Source organism: Aotus nancymaae, unplaced genomic scaffold (assembly GCF_030222135.1).
Source record: "Aotus nancymaae isolate 86718 unplaced genomic scaffold, 86718_ANA_hifiasm-v0.15.2.pri h1tg000034l, whole genome shotgun sequence".
Lineage (NCBI taxonomy): Eukaryota > Metazoa > Chordata > Mammalia > Primates > Aotidae > Aotus > Aotus nancymaae.
Window position 1 is genome coordinate 1,907,073 of NW_026988448.1, and position 19,698 is coordinate 1,926,770.

At 43.2% G+C, this 19,698-nt stretch overlaps 1 protein-coding gene and 1 pseudogene across 4 annotated transcripts in view; one reads left to right on the forward strand and one right to left on the reverse strand.

Moving 5' to 3' along the window:
* The window catches only part of FAM120B (family with sequence similarity 120 member B), a 104,093-nt gene that overhangs the window by 66,281 nt on the left and 18,114 nt on the right, over positions 1-19,698 (forward strand). The window lies entirely within an intron of this gene.
* On the reverse strand, positions 14,588-15,396 carry LOC110568245 (small ribosomal subunit protein eS1-like; annotated as a pseudogene).

A 19,698-nucleotide genomic window follows, 5' to 3' on the forward strand; every position in this document is an offset into this window, starting at 1 on the left:
GCTTAGTTTGGCTGGATGTGAAATTCTGGGTTGAAAATTCTTTTGTTTAAGGATGTTGAATATTGGCCCCCACTCTCTTCTGGCTTGTAAGATTTCTGCTGAGAGATCTGCTGTGAGTCTGATGGGCTTCCCTTTGTGGGTAACCCGACCTTTCTCTCTGGCTGCCTTTAGCATTTTCTTCTTCATTTCAATCCTGGTGAATCTGACGATTATGTGCCTTGGGGTTGCTCTTCTAGAGGAATATCTCTGTGGTGTTCTCTGTATTTCCTAGACTTGAATATTGGCCTGCCTTGCTAGGTTGGGGATGTGTTCCTGGATAATATCCTAAAGAGTATTTTCCAGCTTGGATTCATTCTCTCCGTCACATTCAGGTACACCTATCAAATGTAGATTAGGTCTTTTCACATAGTCCCATATTTCTTGGAGACTTTTGTTCATTCCTTTTTCCCTTTTTTCTCTAATCTTGCCTTCTCATTTTATTTCACTGAGTTGATCTTCGACCTCTGATATCCTTTCTTCTGCTTGGTCAGTTTAGCTGTTGAAACTTGTATTCTTTGCGAAGTTCTCATGTTGTGTTTTTCAGCTCCATCAGTTCACTTGTATTCCTCTCTAAGTTGTTTATTCTCGTTAGCATTTCATCAAATCTTTTTTCAAGGTTCTTAAGTTTCTTTGCATTTGGTTAGAACATGTTCTTTTAGCTCACAGAAGTTTCTTATTACCCACCTTCTGAAGCCTGATTCTGTCAATTCATCACACTCATTCTCCATCCAGTCTTGTTCCCTTGCTGGTGAGGAGTTGTGATCCCTTGTAGGAGGAGAGGCGTTCTGGTTTTGGGTGTTTTCATCTTTTTTGCACCGGTTTCTTCCCATCTTTGTGGATTTATCCACCTGTCGACTTTGTAGTTGCTGACTTTCTGATTGGGTCTCTGAGTGGACGTCCAGTTTGTTGATGATGAAGTTATTTCTGTTTCTTATTTTTCCTTCTAACAGTCAGGCCTCTCTGCTGTAGGACTGCTGAGGTCCACTCCAGGCCCTGCTTGCCTGGGGATCACCTGCAGCGCTGCAGAACAGTAAGGGTTGCTGCCAGTTTCTTCTTCTGCTATCTGAAGGATACCTGCCAGATGTCAGTCTGAGCTCTCCTTTATGAGGTGACTCTTTGGATATACGGGGGTCAGGGAGCTGCTTGAGGATACAGTCTGTCCTTTATAGGAGCTCAAGTGCTGAGCTGTGAGCTCCGTTGTTCATTCAGAGCTGCTGGGCAGGCACGTTTAAGTCTGCTGCAGCAGAATTCATAAACCACCCCCTTTTTTCCCCCCCGGGTGCTCTGTCCTCAGGAGTTAGGGCTTTATTTATGAGTTTCTGTTGTGCTGCTGGCTTTTTTCAGGGCTGCCCTGCCCAGCAAGGAAGCAGCCTAGTCACTGTCTGCCTGCAGATGCTTTGCTGAGCTGCTGTGGGCTCCGCCCAGCTGTCGTGTGAACTTCCCTGCAGTCCTGTTTTACGGGTGTAGTTAGAACTGCCTCGGCAATGGCGGCCCACCTCTATAATGGCGGACTCTCTCTGTAATGGTGGGCTGCCTCAACAATGGCAGACTACCTCCGTAGTGGTGGACTGCCTCGGTAATGGCGGACGCCCCTCCCTCAGAGAGCTGGACCGTCCCAGGTTCAGCTGTGCTTGCTGTGAAACTCTCAATCCAGAGCGTTTCTGATTGCTGTTTTTTTGTGGAGGTGGGACAGCTGAGCCTGATCACCTGGCTCGCTGCCTCAGATCCCCCTTTTGTTTTTCTTTTTTTAGTTGAACAGTTGATTCTGTCTCCCAGGTGTTCCAGTCGCCTGTTGAAAAGGCGCCAGGATCTGTGTGATTTCCCGTGCGGCGACCCACTGCGCCGGCTGAAACAGCGACGCTGAGATTCGTGGCGCTTTTTTGCCCGGGAATCTCCTGGCCTGGCTCCCTGTTTCAGTCCCCTTTTTAATCAGATGAATGGGGGTCTCTGTCTCCCAGGAGCTCCAGCTAAAATGTTGCCCGGACCCATGTATTCTGTATGGAGAGCCGCTGTGCCGGGGCGCAGGCACCACAGCTGCGGGGGCCAAACCAGCCTCGCTGGCCACCCGTGAGGCTCCTCCGCCTGGGAATTTCCTGGTCTGTGGGCGGTAAAAATCCGTCTAGAAATGCGGCGTTCACTCACCCTCTGCGCTTTTGCTGGGAGCTGCAATCCTGAGCTGCTCCTTATTGGCCATCTTGGATCCCTCCCCCAGGACCCCATTTCTTTAGGGCTCCCAGTTTGTCTATGCCCCTGGCTTCCTCTCCCTCTTTCCTGGCTCCCGGAGCTGCTATCCAGTCGTGCTCTGACAGATCTGAGTTCTTTCAAGTTCTCCTGGGGGTTAAACCTAAACTAAGAAGCCAGAAGTTGGTAATGTTACCCTCTCCAGTTAGCCGTCTGATCTGTGCCTGTCTCTGTGGGATGTGCTAAGTGACTAAAGAGGGTGGGGCAAGGCAGTAAAGAGGAAGAACAGCAGAACTGCCGCCAGCAGCTCAGATACTGTCTCGCTGCGTTTCTTTGTAAGGACTTGTTTTCCTTAACATTCTTTGAAACTCGATTTCTTCCTGTAGCTTTACACTTAAAAATATAGTTATTTTTATTCATCATTAAATCGGGGTCTCAGGACGGTTGTGTGTCTCTAACAGATGAGAAGTGCTGCGGTAGTATTTGCAGTGCATAGCCCGTGTGCGGACAGGAGCGAGCGCTGAGCCACCACCACACGAAGCAAGAAGTGGTGTATGTGGACCTCAGTGGGGATGGACAGACAGACAGACATTATTTAGACAAATTCATATAAATTATGCAGTTCACCCATTTAAGGTGTACAATTTAATGGTTTTTAGTGCATTCATAGAGTTGTTCAGCCATCACTACAATCTCAAAAAGAAACCTCTACCTCCTGTGCCATCTCCCTCTTCCCAGCCCCAGCCCCACACTCCTCAGCCCATCTCCCACTTATCCATTTTCCGCCTCTGTCCGTTTCTTTGTTCTGGACATTTCATAAACGTGGCATCGCACAGTTTGTGGCTTTTCGTGCCTGGTGTCATTCTCTGAGCACTGTGTGTCCCAAGTTCTTAATGACTGAGTGTTGTGTGGATGGATGACATTTTGTCCATCATCAACTAAGAGACACTTGGTAGTTTCACTTTTTGGCCCCAATTAATGCTGCTATGAGCACTTATTTACAAGTGTTGGTGTGGACCTGCTTAAATATGTGGAATGACATCCCCCTCAGATGGTGGTAACTAAAGCTTTTCTGTTTTCTTGATATGTGCCTTTTGCCATGATATCATTGAATTCAGGAGTTTCAATAATTGTGCTTAAAAAACATTTTGAATAAAAACCTTCCACCTTAAAGATGCAAAAGGGAAAATAAGAAATTCTCCAGAAAGATTAAGCGAAGAGGGAAGAAGCATCTCACGGTCAGCACTTGTCAAGTGAGGCCTGGTGGTCAGAGCTGCCTCCGTGACTAGCACGTGAGTCTCCAGGAGTCGGGCCTTGAAGCGTGCGCGCCATTCGTTGTGAGACAGGAAGTGGGAGGTGATTGGCCAGGAGGCTGCTGCTGCGTGCCAGCTGTCACCCTCAGGCTTGGAGCAGAGAAGAGATGGAAGCCAAATAATAGAGGGCCTGGGTCAGGACCCTCACACTCAGTTTTCAAGAAATTCATCTTTTCTCACTGTTTTCCTTGTGTTGAGTCAGGAAACTGAAAAACGGGAAATAAGCATGAAAGTATGTAGTTGACGCTCACATTTATTCAGTTATTTTTAAGGAGTTTATCCTACTGATAGGAATGAAATGATTTATTAGGAATAATAAGAGCTTACTTTCTATCTAGACATACAGTGTCCGTTTCTGCCGTTTGATAAGAGTATGGCTCATGCACGCCTAGCAATTTGTTTCCTCTCAGTTGTAATTAAACTTGTGATTTTTTTTTAAAGAATTTTTTTTAATACTGGATTTAGTCTTAAAAGCTAAGAAAGCCTCAATTCAGGTACTGCTTATAGACATTATTTTAATTATATTAATGTTAAAAGAGTGATGAAATCTTTACTAGGAGTCACTGGGATTAGTACTTCAGAGACATCTAAGGAAAGCAGTTTGACTAATGTAAATTACTCTGGTATGACGGTAGCATCTACAGGGTGCGGGGGTTGAGTTCAGTTCAGCCTTGCCTGGTTCTGCTTCCTCTCTCATCTGGCTCTGTGATTCTTTGAAGTGTGAGCACGTTCTTACAGGAGAAGATATCTAATTTTATGAACTGACAGTTGTTACTCAGAGCTGTGCTGTTTCCTTAGGTAAATACTGTGTGTGTTGTAGACAGCTGTCAGATACAACATGGGAACCTCGAATGCAGTAGTTACACAGTGTTGCTGGGCTGCTGGGTTCTCCCTCGTGGAGCATCTTTAGCAGCATGGGAGGTTTTGGCTTCTCTTGCCGTTGCTCAAGGAGGCTGAGCAGTAGCTGGACGTGAGTAGAAGCTGGACCGGCGCCCGTCATGCACGTGCCACCAGAATGCCGGACCCATTGAGGTTTCAGAAAAAGACATGGTTATGAGTTACTCTGTAAGACTTCTAGAGAAGAGAAAGAACTTTAGTTATAAAACCAAACTAGGCCTTTTGGACCAAAGAAAATCAGTTTATTTTTGCTGTTTTGTTTGCTAATAACAATGTATTCATAATGTTCTCCCTCTTTAGGTGTCCACCGGCTTGTAGGACAGGCACCCCCATGAAGCAATATTTGAAACAAAATGGCAGTTTTGTTCATACAAGTATCATTTTACATAGCTGCCAATAAACCCTAGTAAATGAACCTTCCTTAGCATAGAAACACAAAAACAGTTGAGCTGTTTACTGTAAATATTGACTGCCAGGCTTTCGCAACTTTAAGAACTGGTTTTTCCAGTTTCCTGGTTCCCATCAGGTGCCCTGGGACCCTGGACTCCATGGCCTCAGCAGGAAGAGCTCAGCTTTCCTTCTCTTTTATTCCAGAGCTCCTTAGAGCCTATTTCCAAAATACAGGCTGCTTTTATTTACAAATTTTATTCCTTGGGTTGGACAAGCCAAAGGCCATACCTCTCAAGCATATTGAAGTGGTGATGTGAGCCTCAGGCCTGGGGCCAGGCCTCTGTCCTGCTGACTTGGGCCCCCAGGATGCTCCCTTGATTCCAGAGTTCTTCAGGGAAGGAGAGTCACCATGTGACTTTCTCTGTTGCTGAAAAGATAGCCTCAGATCCTCAGATTTTACTCCTGCAGCCTCTGAAAATGTTCTGTCCCCCCATGTAACCCCAGTTAACTAAAATTAGTCGGTTTTTCTTTCTGTTTGATTAGTAATTTGGAAATCGGTCTTTGTTACTAAGCTTTTCACAAATCCCAGGGTTACAGCACAGTGTTTTTGGTATGGACCTCGTAACAGATCTGCTGAGAAGAGGTATAATTTACTTTATAAACCTTACATTGTAATTAGAAAAATGAAAGCACAAGGCAAACAGGCCTGAGAAACACTTTTAAAGTATATTCTGGGAAATAAGAATTTAAAATTACTGTCTTCTGTCTCCCAGACCTCCAGAAGCACAGGGAAAGACCATAGGTGTGCTCGTTTCTGCCTGACAGAAATGCCTGGGCACTCAATCAATGAAATACGCAAGTCCAGCATCTCAGAGCTCTCAGTGTTAACACGGTGCAGCCAGACAGGAATGCCTGGGCACCCAGTCACAGAATACGCAAGCCCAGCGTCTCAGAACCCCCAGCGTTAACACGTTGCAGCCGGACAGGAATGCCTGGGCACCCAGTCACGGAATACGCAAGCCCAGCGTCTCAGAACCCCCAGCGTTAACACGTTGCAGCCGGACAGGAATGCCTGGGCACCCAGTCACAGAATACGCAAGCCCAGCGTCTCAGAACCCCCAGCGTTAACACGTTGCAGCCGGACAGGAATGCCTGGGCACCCAGTCACGGAATACGCAAGCCCAGCATCTCAGAACCCCCAGCGTTAACACGTTGCAGCCGGACAGGAATGCCTGGGCACCCAGTCTCGGAATACGCAAGCCTCAGAGCTCCCGGTGTTAACAGAGTGCTGCTGCCATACCAGATCATTCCTCAATTCTATCTGGTTTTTTTTACCCTCATTTCTGCTTAGAGTAGCGGGCAAAAGAAAGCCTTGTTTAGGAAACGGAATGTCTATACAAAGCGTCTTGGGTTAAATGTTCCCTCCCATCCTGATGCCACTCCCCACAGCAGGTGCTCTGACTTGGGAAGACCACATCTCGAATTGGGTCCTCCCAGCTCCTCGCCCCTCAAATCTTGCATTGCTTGTTTTGCCCATTTTGAATTTGATCATACGTTTAATATTTTGAGGTAAAGAAATAAAAGAGGTGAATTATTTGTGAATTATGAAATGGGAGCATGGTAAGTTTGGTTTGCTTTCAGCTTGAATGAACTTGGAAGAAGTTGGTGTATTTAGGAAGAACGGGGTGGGCTGGTGTGGCCACATGAGGTTCTGTTTCAGCCGTTTCCTCTGAGATCCCATTTCTTGATGCTCTTGCCCCAGGAGTTGGCAGGTTCTTGCTTGTAACAGAATTGTTTAATGTTTATTGTTGACTGGAGGCTTTATTTCACTGAAAAAATTACCCACACATAACACTTGTTCAGAGTACATTCTAACGTCGAACAGTGAACACGTCTGTTGGGGCTGATTAGTTTGAAGAGCAAACTTTACAGTTTTCAGTTTAAAAAGTAATAATCTTTCTTCTTCCCTTCACTCAGCATTAGTGCCATGAATGGGGCATTGTTGGTCTAGTGTCTGACCCAGGCTGGCATCTGTTAGATGAACCAGTGATGTCATTTTACATTTCCTAAGGAATTTCAGCCTGGCCTTGCTGTAGCGTGTCTCAGCCTTGTATTTCAGGCAGAGAAGAGCTTTACTTGTGAAGGGTCTTTAGAGGACATCAGTGGGTGAGAGCTTGGCGCCATCTGTCCTCATTTCCGTTATACTTTAATTTCTTGAGGATAGGACTTCACACATTTGCACCTGGTTCAGTAGTTGTCAGCTACTCATGACTGATGCGAACCAAATCCAGTTCTTCATGGCACAGAGGAGATCGCGGAGACCCACAGAAGTGGCATTACTTGCTTTCAGTCATGTGGCCGGGTTGTGAGAGAGGTGGGTTTCCAGTTCACGGCTCCTTCTGCTGTAACTCGAGGATGGCCCCTGAGGTGGGGGTAGTCATAAAAGTCTTCATATAATGTAGGTCCAATCTGTGACTGTTGCTATAATCAGCGTGCCAGCACAGAGTTCCACAATTTCAGTATCATTCTAAATAACCCACTGGGGAATGTTTATAACCACACAGCCCATAGGCAGCAGGAGCTTACAAAGCAAAAGCCTTGTGAACTCCATTCCTTCAAGGGTGGAAACTGACTGTTGGCAAAACACAGCTCTGAAGTTTTCTGTTGTTCTTAACAACAAGAGTGTCAGGTCAGAGTAGGCTTATTGCAGTTTGCTTTTGCCTACAAAGGATGTATGTTGAGTAAGAATCTTGGCCTATTACAGAGTAAATCAGTAATTGTGTCCTTGCAAATAAGCACTGCATTCTAAAACGGAATCAGCATATTTCCTTATAAAGACACCTCTGCTCATTCATTTATGGAGCAGCCCCAGTTAAGAGAATAAAGACATCATGTTCTGCTATCTAATCAGCAAGCTCATTTATTCAGTCCTGTGATGTGCTAGACTTGTGAGGAGGGGTACAGAGAAGATATGGTAAGTAGGCCCTTCGGAGAACTGCAGCGGGATGCCAGCGATGAGGGATGGCTCCTGTCTGGCATGGAAGGTGTCTCAGACTCCAAGGAGGAGGTGACTCCTGGGCTACATCTTTAAAGGGTGGGTAGGATTTAATGAGTCAGAGGTAAGAACAACGGAAGGAGGGGGCTGTTTCTGAGGAGAGAGCAAAGAAATTCCCTTGGGTGTTTGGGAGCCACAGGTGGTGGCTCTAAAAAGGCCAGAGGATTCCTCAAGGAGCCTTGCCCAGGTCCACGGCAGGGCTGTAATGAATTAACGGACAGCAGAACTGAAGGTGGAGATTAAGAGAGAGACGGCAGGTCATGTTGAGGAAGTAAAATTGCTAGGCCCTTATCATGTTTACAGAGTGAGATACAAGGAGGCCTTAGTGTGGTGACTGTTTCTCTGGTTTGGGTCTCTAAGGTAGGTTAACAGACAAGGGGAGGAGGTGGTGAAGTCAGCTTTGTGAGGACTATATGAGATCTGTCTCCAGACAGCTGGATATGCAAGTGCAAAGCTTGGAAGAGAGTTTGGCATTGAAGATTCGGGAAACATAAGACATAAGTGTTTGTAAATAGGTAAGAATGAGGTTCAACTGAGGGATGTGTGTATCGTGTGATAAGGACAGTAAGCCAAGGGGATTAACCATCATCTGAGGACCAGCAGAAAGAGAACACAGAGATCAGCTTGTGGAGGAGCATGAGGTTGGGCAGGGGGTAGGAGCGGGGCATCAGGATCATAGAGAGTGCTGGCATGCAGCAGAGAGGTGCGCAAGAAAAGACTGCTCAGTACGCGTTGGGCTGAGCCTCGGCCACTGCTCACCTTGTTGAGAATTCCAAGAGATTGGAGGAGTGGAGGCTGATTGGAGTGGTTTGGTATACAGATGAGTGGTGAGGCAGGAGAGACAGCGAGATCATCTTTTGAGATGTTTGAATGTGAACTGAAATTGACCATAGCCAGATGGGAACATGGAGAAGGAGGAGCGGCTGCTTGGTAAGAAATGTCAGTCTGAGTGCTTGGCACGGGTTTCGGTAACCTCCTAGAGAACAGCAGGAAGTGCCTGCTTCCATGTAGAGCAAGTGCAGAAAGCCACTTTGTGCTGTGCACATGCATTTCTGATCCCAGATGCCTGGGACAGCACCGCCTCACGCGCTCCGTGCTCTGCACACGTGTGTCTACTCAGATGCCTGGGACAGCACCGCCTCACGCTGCTCTGTGCTGTGCTCCGTGCGTCCCTAAGCCCAGAATCCTAGAGTAGCACTGTTCGTTCTGAATGACATAGAGACCCTTAGAATAGAACAGTTAACTGAAGAAGTTGAAACCAAAAGGGAAACGTTTATGTTTTGAGGGATGAGTTTATCAACACAGTCAGCCCTTTCAGGCTATGACCTTTTTAGCAGCTTAATGTATTTTGTTTGTTTCTTTAGAGTTTATATGTAATCCCTCATTGAGTTGCCATTGAAATGCTCATTCTGTCTGTGGAATTTTCCTTCTTTCATACACTCTGCAGACTTCCACCAGAGATCACCAGGTGTTGAAAGAACTCTCCTGCCATTTATTTATTTATTAGTCTTTGCCATACCCAGAATAGCTGTAGCACATCTGCTCTAAGTTTTCTTTCTGTGAGGATTCTTTAACCCCGAGCAGTTTCTAAGAGGAGCTCTTGGTCTGGACTTGACCTAGTGGACGCATGGCACACACCATGCCACCCACTAGGAGGATGTGTAACTCAGAGTCCTGTTCACCATCACCTCTCCCTGAGAACTTGTTCTCGTTCATGTCCCACAGTAAAGTTTCTTGTTAGTTCATTCTGCTTGTTTTAAAGAAAAAAAGATGTTGAGTGCCTATTCTGTGCCAGGCTGTGAAGAGAATGCGGTATCATGAGAGACGCCTGCCCTTGTCGGATCTGTATCCTCGCGGGGGAAACAGGAAGCAGGAAGCAGAACCAGTAAGTGGTCGGCTTAGACGGGCCTGCGAAGGGGCAGCCATCACCCTGGAAAGCTGCGAAGCAGAGCTGAGCTCTGAGCTTCCAAGTGTGGGCTGGATGGACTGTACCTTTATTTGGCCACATTAAAAAGGGGTTATTTTTGGGAGGCTGAGGCGAGTGGATCACGAGGTCAGCAGTTCGAGACCAGCCTGAGCAACATGGTGAAACCCCGTCTCTACTAAACATACAAAAAAATTAGCCGGGTATGGTGGCAGGCACCTGTAATCCCTGCTACTCGGGAGGCTGAGACAAGAGAACCGCTTGAACCCGGGAGGCGGAGGTTGAAGTGAGCTGAGACCATGCCATTGCACTCCAGCCTGGGTGACAAAGCAAGACTCTGTCTCAAAAAAACAAAACAAAACAAAAGGTGGCAGGGGTGGGGGGCTGTTTGAGCTAAGACTCAAAAAAATAAGAGAATTAATTATTCAGCTTTCTGGGAGAAGAGTGTACTAAGTAGATGGCCAGTGCCATGGGTGGGAGTGTGTCTGTGTCAGGAAAATCAGGAGGAGCAAGGGACAGGGCCAGAGCCACGGGCCCAAGCAGCCTGGTGAGGGGTTTCTCTAGTGTTTATTCTGAGGGAAATGGGGACCTTCCTCAAGACTTGGAGCAAAGGAATGACATGACTCAACTTACCTTTTGGAAGGATCAGCCTGGTGGCTCTGTTAAAACTAGGCTGTAGTACAGGGGTCCTTCAGTGGGGATCCGTGGTCTGAAACAGGAGAAGATACATCTTTGTTTTCACTAACTTCTAACTGAAATTTATCGTTTCCTTTATGATATAGTCAACAAATCGTAGTAATAATACAGCCCCTGTGATTTTGTTACCAATGGAAATCACAGATATTTTCATTACAGTTGGAGAAGTCCTTACATACTGTTTACTCTCATCATTTTCTCAAAACTGTGGTTATTAGGCCCACTGCTGGGTCTTACTTCAAGTTTATGTATGTTGAATACTTCTTAGCTAAAGTGCTTGGGACCAGAAGTGTTTCAGGTTTTTGAATATTTGCATTCTACTTACCAGTTGAGCATCTGTAATCCAAAAGTCTGAAATCCAAAATGCTCTGATGAGTGTTTTCCTTCAGTGTCATGTCAGTGTTCAAAAAGTTTTGGATTTGGGAATGTTTTAGATTTTGTATTTTCATAATAGGGATGCTCAACCTATATAAAAAGAAGGGTGAATTACTGTATCATACATTTGATTTTTATGTTATTTTGAAAGCTGTCTCATAATTAATTTCTTTATAAATCTGTGTATTTTGTTATACACATTAAATGTTGTTCTAAGAAAGTGTTCATAGGCTTCGTCAGACTTCCAGAAAGATTTGTGATACAAAAGAGATTTTGTTGGCTTTTCTTTTCCAAATTAACCTATCCATCACTTTCATAGTTACCTGTGTGTGTGCACGTGTGTGTGGAGGGGTGGGGGGTAAAAGCACCTACAATCTACTCTCTAGCTATTCAGCTTTCTGGGAGAAGAGCTCACTGAGCGGACGGCCACTCTCTGGCAGGTTTTTGGTTTACAGTACAGTGTTACTAACTAGTCCTCGTGCCGTGCATTACATCTCTAGACCCATTCATCCCATATAGCTGCACATCTGTACCTTTGACTCACTTCTTCCCATTTCCTCCCTGACCCAGTAGTTCCCGTTCTACTCTGTGTTAATATGTATTTGGCGTTTTTTTAGATTCCACCTGTAAGCGAGACTGTGCGGTGTTTGTCTGACTTTGCCTGACTGACTTCACTTCACACAGTGTTCTGTACTTCCATCCATGTTACAACATGAAAGGGTTTTTATTCTTTTTTCCTTTAATGGCTGAATAGTATTCCATTCTGTATATGTACTGTTTTCTTTATCCATTCATCGGTTGATAGATGCTTAGGTTGGTTTTGTGTTTCTGTGCTACAGAAAACATGGGGGTGCAGACAGCTCATCAACTTACTGATTTCAGTTGCTGTGGATATATACCTAGAAGTGGGATTGCTGGGTCATATGGTAGTTCTATTTTTAGGCTTTTGAGGAACCTCCATCCTGTTTTCTATAATGGTTGTACCAATTTACATGACCCCCAACAGCATACAGGGGTTCCCCTTTCTCCACATCTCACCAGCACTCATCTCTTGCCGTCTTACAATAGCCATCCCAGTATGTGGTGAGGTGATTGCACATGTAGGTTTGATTTGCGTCTCCCTGGTGATTAGTATGTTGAACACCTTTTTGTATGCCTATTGACCATTTGTGTATTGTCTTTAGAGAAATATCTATTCATGTCCTTTGCCTGTGTTTTAATCAGATTATTTGTTTTTTGCTGAGGGGTTGTGTGAGTTCCTTATGTATTTTGGATATTAGGCCCTTATTAGATACGTGGTTTGCAAATATTTTCTCCCAATCCGTAGACTGCCTTTTCATTTCATTCATTGTTTCCTTTGCTGCTCAGAAGCTTTGCCGTGTGAAGTAGTCCCACTTGTTTATTTTTGCTGTTGTTGCCTGAGCCTTGGGGGTCATACTCCAAAAATTAGCCATAGAGAGAAACAGTTTTGGAGCTGCCTCCAGGAATAGAAGACTGAGGTAATTTGGATTCATTCTCTGGTTGAAGACAAATAGAAGAGCTAGCAAAAAAAATTTTAATAAAGCGATTTGAAGGTATCAATGAACCAAAAAGTTTATAAAGAAGGGCTTTGTCAAGATCCTGTAGAAGACGGAGATCCGGGGAGGCCAGCTTGGCATTAGGAACCACTTTTGCTCTGATGTGTTTGCCTGTCAAGAAGTAAGAAAACACAAATTAGTACTTAATAGGGATAAGGAAGGGATATTGCTCTAGACCCTTCTGAATAAAAAGCTATCAGGAAGCACTGCAAACAACTCTACACACATACATTTAACAACTGAGATACAGTGGACCAAATCTCTCAAAAGGACAGATGACCACACCCCTCTAATATCAAATAGGTTATTTAAAGAACTCTATAACTGTTAAAGAAATTGCATCCATAGTTTGAAAACTCCCCCCAAAAGATGTCTCTAGCCTAGAGGTGTCACTGGGTAATTTACCATATCTTTAAAGTAGAATTAATGCCTGTTCTACAGTCTCTTTCAGAAAATACAAGAAAATAGACCACTCCCCAGTGAGGCCAGTATTACCCTGACACCCAAACCAGGCAAAAAAAAAATAGTGCAAAACAGAAAACTACAGGCCATTATCTCTTACAAACGTAGATACAAAAATCTTTAACAGAATTTGAGTGTATCAAATCGAGCAGTTAATCATACACCATGACCAAGTGTGTTTTTTATTGCAGGAATATATGGCTGGTGTAATACTTAAAAATCAGTCAGTGAAACCCTCCAAATTAATAGATTAAGGAAGAAAAGTCACATGATCATACAAATCATTCAAAAAAAGGATTTGACAAAATTCAGTGCCCATTCCTGGTAAAAACTCTTAGAAAAATGATAATAGAGGAGAGCTTTCTCATCTCAATAAAGAACATCTACAAAAAGCCCTACGGCCAATGTGACACATAATAGTAAAATACTAACTGCCTTTCCCCAGTGTCAGGGATATCGGGGACAAGGATGTCTGCCCCCACCGTTCTTATTCAGCATAGTGCTAGAAGTTCTAGCTAGTGCGGTGAGGAAAGAAAAGGAAATAAGAAGCATGCAGATAAAAAGAAGGAAACAAAACTGTCTCTATTTGCAAATGACATGATTCTCTAAATAGAAAATCCCAAGGAATCTCAAAAAAAAGAAAAACTAGAGCTAGGTTGGCTGTTGTGGCTCATGCCTGTAATCCCAGCACTTTCGGAGGCTGAGGTAGGAAGATTACTTAAGCCAAGAAGTTCAAGACCAGCCTGGGCAACATAGTAAGACCCCCATCTCTACAAAAAAATTGAAAAATTAGCTGGATGTGTTAGCTACCTGGGGAACTGAGGTGGGAGGGATTATTTGAGCCAGAGAGGTCAAGGCTGTAGTTGATTCATGATTGTACCACCATAGCCTGGCAACAGAGTGAGACCCTGTCTTTAAAAAAAAAAAAAAAAAAAAACCTAGAGCTAGTGAGAGTTCAGCAAGGCCTCAAGATACAAGATCTATATACCAAAAATCAGTTGCCTTTCTATATACTGTTAATGAACATATGGAAACCTTAATTTAAAAGATAGTACCACTTAACAGTTGTTTCACAAAAATGAATTACCTAGGCATAAATAAAATAAACATATACAGGGTCTATATGCTGAAACTTGCAACATGCTGATAAAAGAATCAAAGCAAACCTAAATAAGTGAAGAGACATATACCATGTTCATGGACCGAGAGGCTCAGCACAGTAGAGAGGTTGATTCCCTCCAAATTGATGTACAGGTTTGGTGCACTTGTAAAAATCCCAGCAAGGTATTTTTTGTAGATATGGCAAGATTATTCTAAACTTTATATGGAAGGGCAGTAGAACTAAAAATCATCAAAATCTTGAAAAAGAATAATAAAATGGGCAGAATCACTGTACTTGATAACATACCTTGCTATATAACTACAGTAATCAAGACAGTGTGGTATGGGTGAAGGGACAGACACAAAATCAATGGAACAGAATAGAGAACCCAGACGTAGACCCACACAAGTACTGCCAGCTGATCTTGACAGAATGCAAAAGCCACTCATTGGAGGAAGGCAGCCTATTTACCCAGTGTGCCCGGAGCATTGGATACCCATAAGCCAAAAGAACCTTGTCTTTGGCCTCATACTTTTTTTTTTTTTAACCATCACAAAGACTTTTTATTTGCCACTATTGTAAGTCTGAACTTTAAACAGATTCTTGGACTGCTGGTTCATATCCATCAGCTCGTTCAACTTTAGCACCTGTCTCATCCCCAGTGGCTTTTCCAGAACTACTGCCTTCACCATGAAGCTCCATGAGTTTTCCCAATTCAAACTTGGGCTTTTTCAGCATTTTTACTTTTCTAACGAAGACATCATGAAGAGGATAAATAGACTGGCAAGCCTTTTCTATGTCTTTTCCAATGCTGTCTGGAATCAATTTATTGACCACTTCTTTCAAGTCATTTGTCTGCACCTCTCGCGTCATGATTTCCATCATCTTCTTCCGGATTTGGCGGACCTGTTGGTGCTGAGCATAAGAGGTCTTCCGTATCTGATTGTTGCGTTTTTTAGTAAAACCAACACAGAACAGACGAAGCAAGTAACCATCGGTAGTCTTGACATCAACATGAGCTTCAATCATTGTCTGCCATTTTTTGACCATGGAACACATTTTGTCACGGGTAAGATCCATGCCATGGAAGTTAGTCAGGCAGTTTTTGCCCTGAACATCTTCAGTAATCAGCTTGAATTTCCTAAATGCAACTTCATCATTCTGCAAATCAGCAAGACTAACTTCAAACACTCGACCCTTGAGGCCATCAGATGCAATTTTGGTTCCTTGGGTCCTGGTGACTAGCGTCTTTCCAATATTTCTTGTATTGAACATAGCGGGTGCTTTCACATCATACCAATCTTTCTTAGAAAATGGATCAACCACTTTCTTCTTGGCTCCCTTTTGCCGCCTTTCGTAAGGCGCTTGTTCTTGCCAACCGCCATGGTGCTGCTCAGAGAGCCAAAAGCTGGCCTCATACTTTTTATGAAAATTAACTCAAATGGAATATGAAACTAAATGTAAAACATAAAACTGTTACACTTTTGGGGAAAAAAAATTAGAAGATCTTTAAGATCTAGGGTCAGGCAAAGAGTTCTTAGCCTTCATACCAAAAGCGTAATTTATAAAAGGAAAAATTGACAAATTGGAAACATTTTTAAGTCAAACATTTTAAATTCATTTTTAATTCAAAATTTAAAATGTTGCTCTGTTAGGATAAGGAAAAGACACGCTATTGCCTGGGACAAAATATTTGCGAACCACTTGTCTGACAGAGATCTTCTATCTAGAAAATATAAAGAATCTGAGAACTCAGCAGCAAAACCAATCCAGTTAGAAAGTAGGCAAAAAACACAGACATTTTACCAAAGACTTTCAGATTGTAAATAAGTACATGACAAGTTGTTCAACATAATTAACCATTAGGGAAATGCAAATTAAAACCACGGTGTGCTATCACTACACGTGGATTAGGGCAGCTAAAATTCAAAATAAAATAGTGACACCACCAAATTCTGGTGAGGATGCGATCCTCATACACTAGCCTCTTACATGGCTGGTGTCAGTCACTCTGGAAAACAGTTCGGCAGTTTCTTAAAAAACTAAAAATGCACTTACCATATGAACTAGCAATCACACTCCTGGGCATTTATCCCAGAGAAATGAAAACTTAGGTTCATTCAAAAACCTGTGCATGAATATTCATAGCAGCTGTATTAGTAGTGGCACAGGTTGGACACAACCCAGATGTCTTTAAATGGACGAGTGTTTAACAGGCTGGCACATCCATGCCATGGAACACAACTCTGCAATAAAGCGGGATGAGTGGCTGAGTGGATCTCATGGGAATTGCACAGAGTGAAAAAGCCAGTCCCAAAAGGTCACATACTACATGATTCTATTTGTGTTACATTCTCAAAATGACAGGATAAAGAGGTGGATAACAGATTACCAGTTGCTAGGATTAAGGACAGCACGAGGGAGATCTTATGTGAAGAGACAGTTTTGTGTCTTGATGGTAGTGGCAGGGGCGACACAAACCTACCAGGTTTTGAAACTGCCTAGAACCTGAATAAGGTTTGTGGATGGCATTGATGCTAGCTTCCTGGTTTGGATATTGTGCTATATTATGTCAGATGTTACCATCAGTGAAGGGTGCATAGTGCCCTCTATCCTATCTTTGTCAATTCCTGTGACTCTATAGTCATTTCAAAATAAAAAGTAAAAAAAAGCAAAAAGAATCACCAACCAGACAGATACCTAAGGTCTCAGGACAATGGGAAATTAAAAGTTTTAGGACAGAAGAAGCTGTTCCATGCAACTGCTAACCCAAAGAAACTGGTGTGCCTGCATCAGAAGTGGACTTCAGGTAGACACGGTCATGAGAGGAAGAAGGGACACTTGATAAGAAAGGTCAGCCCACCAGGTTTGTTTCAGGATTCCCTTCATCTGTAAGTTAGTATGCACAGCTTCCAAATACATCAGATGAAAACTGACAGAACTGAAAAATGAAACAGACACTCTGTAATCACTGTGGGACATGTGAGCACAGGGGTCCACAGAATGCTTTTGTGTGTGTCTGTGAGCTAAGAATGCTTTTTGGAGTTTTTAAAGAGTTGGTTTAAAAAACTACATCTAACCGAGACTGTACGGGGCCAGTGAAGCCTGCCCTCTGCAGAAGTCTTCTATGGAGGCTGCTTTAACGCCTCGCTCAAGAGCTGATAGGACAAACAGGCAGAAAGTTAATATGGATTTGAATTTTTGAACACAGTGAACAAACTCATTCTAATGGACATGTAGAATACTGTGCCCAAAAGCTACAGAGTAAACACTTTTCAAGTGCATATGGAAAATTTACCAAAATTGACTAGACTACAGATCATAAAGCAAATTTCAAACCACTGAAGTCATCCATCTTTTTTTCTGCCCACAGTAAGCGTAAGCTTCAGTAATAAGTAAAAATTCTCAGTTATTTGAAATTAAAATAGTATACTTCTAAATAATTCGCAGGGAAAAGGAGAAGCCACAATAGACCTTATAAAATATTTTTAATGATAGTGAAAATATTGTCCATAAAAATGTGTGGGATGAAGCTAAAAGCTATTCTTAGAAGGAAATGTGTAGAACTAAACAAATATGTTTGAAAAAAAAAGAAAGACTGAAAATCAATGATCTAATTTGTAATTTATCTCTATAAATTACAAATAAAAAATCAAACTCTGGGTGTGTGGTACATAGGAAGGAAATAGTAAGAGAGCAGGAATTAATGAAACAGGAAACATGGAGAATAGAAAAAGGCTGTGTGTTTGTTTGTTTGTTTTTTATTGTATTTGGGCTCTGGGGTACATGTGTATGTCCTACGTCCTGCAGGATTGTTGTGTAAGTACCCATGCCATGGTGGTTTGCAGTCTCCATCCCCACCCCCGCTGCCTACATCAGGCATTTCTCCCAGTGTTATCCCTCCCCATCCCCCCCACCCCCACTGTCCTTCCTCCCTTCCCTTCCACCCCCCAACCTAGACCTGTGAGTGTTGTTCCTTTCCCTGTGCCCAAGTGTTCTCATTGTTCATCACCTGCCTGTGAGTGAAAACATGTGGTGTTTGGTTTTCTGTTCTTGTGTCAGTTTGCTGAGAATGATGGTGTCTAGGTTCACCAACATCTCTACAAAGGACACAAACTCATCATTTTTTATGGCTGCATACTATTCTATGGTGTATATGTGCCACATTTTCTTTTGTCCAGTCTATCATCGATGGGTATTTGGGTTGGTTCCAGGTCTTTGCTATCGTAAACAGCACCACAGGGAACATGCATGTACATTGTCGGGGGCCGGTGAGAGCGGCACGTCTGCCGGGGTCTCTTGGCCTGCAAGAGGGTCCCAATACCTGGAAGAGAGAGTGCGTGGAAAAAAAGAAAAGACAGGACAGCTGGAGTCTGGAGGGCTGGCCCTAAAACCAGCAACTTTATTGTACACAAAATTAGTATATATATCTTTTTCTACCTCATTTTACAGGAACATTCTTTGCCCCTCCTCATTTACATAAGCATTCTTAGTCCCATCTCAATTATCAGAACAGATGCCATTATCTTAATAAAGGGAAGAGAGAGCCATCCGGCTACAAGCTTAGGCAGCGGAAAACACACAATGGGTACAATCAAGTCACACAATGGGTACAATCAGGTCATGGAGGTGGGTCTCATTATCAGGGTGAGGAAACCTATAGTTAAAATGTTAATGATCTATGCAAGTCATCAGAGAGGCGATAGACCCATTAACTTTGCAAATAGCAGTCACAGGAACAAGCACGGGACCCATCAATAGAGGGTAAACAAAGTCATAAAACTAGCCCAGAACAGGTACTTCAAGAAACAATGCCTAGTAAAACCACACAGCCTTCACCCAGCCTTTTAGGTCAGTGGACCAGAAATAGGCTTCTGCAAACTCAAACTTCTATTAAATCTCTTTTTCACTGGTCTCGACTGCTTCCAGGGGGTGAGAAACATGTCCGGGCTCAAGCTCCATTATGGCGGGGACACCGAGTGGTCTCAACGCTGGAGCGATCCCCACAGTACATGTGTCTTTATGATAGAATGATTTATAATCCTTTGGGTATATACCCAGTAATGGGATTGCTGGATCAAATGAAATTTATATTTCTAGATCTTTGAGGAATCCCCACACTGTCTTCCACAATGGTTGAACTAATTTACACTCCCACCAGCAGTGTAAAAGTGTTCCTATTTCTCCACATCCTCTCCAGCATCTGTTGTCTCCAGATTTTTTAATGATCGCCATTCTAACTGGCGTGAGATGGTATCTCAATGTAGTTTTGATTTGCGTTTCTCTAATGACCAGTGATGAGCATTTTTTCATATGTTTGTCGGCCACATGTTTGTCTTCTTTTGAAAAGTGTCTGTTCATATCCTTTGCCCACTTTTGAATGGGTTTGTTTGTTTTTTTCTTGTAAATCTGTTTTAGTTCTTTGTAGATATCAGCCCTTTGTCAGATGGGTAGCTTGCAAAAATTTTTTCTGATTCTTATGGTTACTGATTTACTCTAATGATTGTTTCTTTTGCTGTGCAGAAGCTCTTAAGTTTAATTAGGTCCTATTTGTCTATTTTAGCTTTTGTTGCCATTGCTTTTGGTGTTTTAGTCATGAAGTCCTTGCCTGTGCCTATGTTCTGAATGGTTTTGCCTAGGTTTTCTTCTAGGGTTTTTATGGTGTTAGTTCATACGTTTAAATCTTT